Genomic DNA, 3,143 nt, shown 5'->3' on the forward strand with positions numbered 1-3,143 from the left:
TATGAATAATTTATGATTCTAATTTAGTATCTATGGATTTTGAAATTCAATATAAGAGACAAGAAACTTATTTATTTTTTAAGACAGCTTATATATTATTATTATGATTCTTTTCTGCTACTATATGTATCACATGTTGATCTTTATCATTAGACATATTATTAGTAGAGTGGGTTACTTGCTGGGCGCCTAGCTCATGAGGACTTATTGTTTTGCAAGAATTTAAGAAGCCGCTTAGTGAGGACTCTGAAGACTGAGTACCGTTTTCGCTGTGTCAATCTATTTTAGGATTTGATTACTATTTGGGCTTTCGTGTTTTCTCCGGGTTTTATCCTAGAGATTCACGGCTATCATGTTCCTGGATCAGGGCGTGATATTTTCTCATGTTTTCTCCTAGTTATAGTTCGAATCTGTGAAGAATATAACAAAAGTTGTAGGTCGGGGAATTACAAATCTAATCCACTTAGTTTCGTAATTTTCAGACAATAGGAGAATATCTGACGAATATTTTCCCATGGTTGCACGGACTGCTTTCTACAATAAATTCATATCTTAAAAGAATTGTTCCGTAGCCGACCTTTTGGTACAAGAACCCATCACGCCCGTTCTAGCTCTACTAGACTTCACCAAAGAGTTCAGGGATCCTGGATTGTAGTGAACTTGTCAATGAGTCGGGTGTTGGCATAGGAGCTGTACTAATGCAAGGAGAATCATCTCTATATATCACCAATATATTCATATCCCAGATCAGCCTAATAAAATGCATGATAAAATATGCTTGACTGAAATCATCTCTAGATAAAGTCATATAATCATGATGGAGGCCAAAACATGTATGTACATAATTTATAATATATCATAATTTGATAAAAGAGTCTAGGGGATAAAAACTACTTACCGTCTAATCAGAAGACCCAATACACGTATCCCTCACGTCCATCGATCAATCATCACAAATCACTAGCAAGATCCACGGGGTCTCAAATAAGGGAGTTGGGATATAAAAATATTTAAGTAATATAAAGTTAGTTATTTATCCAATTGGGATCCATTTGTGTAACATATGATAATCTATTAGGTTTAAAATGTCTTCGTTTGTTTTTATTAAATAATTTGATCTATATCATATATCTAATTATAATAATATTAATATGTTCTTATTCTAATTGTAGATTTATTTATAAAACTATAGTTTGCTAATTATATATTAAGTATATAATAGTCAATCTCTTTTTATAAAAATATGTAAAAGAGCTACATGTATAATAATACAATTTAAAATACAAGCACCTATATTTTATAATATTATATAATTATACTTTAATTATTTTGTCACTACTACCCTTACTAAACAAATTAAGAGTTGCATATAAAATAATCTTTACTTAATCATGTAATAGAAACATTAAGAAAGCCTACTATTATATTACATGCATAATAATGTATAATAAGTTGTACATATATATATATACCTAATTATATAGACATGTATTAATCTAATAAAAATATATGAAGTTAAAAATATATTTATGTACAAATATTTATAATTATAATTAACTGAAATTACACTAATTACACTTATCTAATAACCATGTTACTAAATATACCTATTCTTGAAAAATTAAACTAAAAATATAATTTAGATTAACTAAATAACATAATTAATTTAGATGTGTTTTATTGCTAGAGAAGGTAAAATGAAGAGAGGAAAAAGAAGCAGAGAGAAGAAGAAGAAGAAGAAGAAGAAGAAGAAGAAGAAGAAGAAGGGAAGGGAGGGAGGCTCACCTAGGCTGCGGTGGTGGCGGTGGCGACGGCAATGGCGACAGCGGCAGGCTGACGTCGGTAAGAGAAGGGAAAGAGAGCTCAAGACCCCTCGTTCAAACTCTCACACCTGCCCAGGTGGAGGAGCGAAGAGCGAAGGGCCTTATTTGATCGGTAGGTGATTTATTATACGAACAAATCAAAGGAGCCTTCCATACTTTATGGGACAATACATACATACTCTGGCACAACAGAGATGGGTTGCAAAATTGCTAGGATATGATTATGAAATCCAATACAAGAAGGGAATGGAAAATAGAGCGGTGGATGCACTATCGCGCCAACCCGATATCGCCGAGCTTGCAGCTTATTCATCTCCTACTTTTCCTTTCTTTGATGAGCTGAGGTATGCATGTACATCTGACCCAGATATTTTGAGATTGTTGTAGGAGGTGATGGATAATCCAGAGCGCCATCCAGAGTTGGAGAATCGAGGCGGTTTGCTACTAGACCGTGGATGCATTCGAGTGCCCGCAAATGATGGATTGCGGCAAAACTTGTTGGAGCACTTCCACCAAAATCCAAAGGCCGGTCATGATGGTGTCTTGAAGACTTATAGGAGGATATATCAGATTTGCACATGGCCAGGATTGAGGGGGATGTGAGGAGTTTTGTCTGTGCTTGCGAAGTCTGTCAAAGGGGCTAAAGCAACCACATTGAAACCGGCCGGATTACTACAACCTTTACCTATACCGGACCATGTTTGGAGGACACTTCTATAGATTTCATAAAGAGTCTTCCGCTGGTATGTGGTTATTCCGTTATCTTTGTGGTGGTTGATATGTTAGGTTTTATTTGTTGGCAATTGTGTACAAAATATTCTAAGTGTATTTTTACATGTATATGAGCTTTACACAAGTCTAGAATATCTCTGGTTTGAAGAATTGCAAGATTATTAGAGAAAAGCCGTTGAGTTCACACCGCGTTAACAAACGAGTTCGAACGCGGAATCTGCGTTCACACAGACAAAGAGCCGTGTTCACAAACGCGTTCGAATGCGGGTACTGCGTTCTGTTAGGTTTTTATTTGTTGGTAATTGTGTACAGAATATTCTAAGTGTATTTTTACATGTATAGAGCTTTACACAAGTCTAGAATATCTCTGGTTTGAAGAATTGCAAGATTATTGGAGAAAAGCCGTCGAGTTCACACCGCGTTCACAAACGCGTTCGAACGCGGAATTTGCGTTCACACAGACAGAGAGCCGCATTCACAAACACGTTCGAACGCGGGTACTGCGTTCACACAGACAGAGAGCCGCGTTCACAAACGCGTTCGAATGCGGGTACTGCGTTCACACAGACAGAGAGCTGTATTCACAAA

This window comes from Typha latifolia, chromosome 9, assembly GCF_019914945.1.
Source record: "Typha latifolia isolate L0001 chromosome 9, TyphaL0001v2, whole genome shotgun sequence".
In the NCBI taxonomy this organism is placed as follows: Eukaryota; Viridiplantae; Streptophyta; class Magnoliopsida; order Poales; family Typhaceae; genus Typha; species Typha latifolia.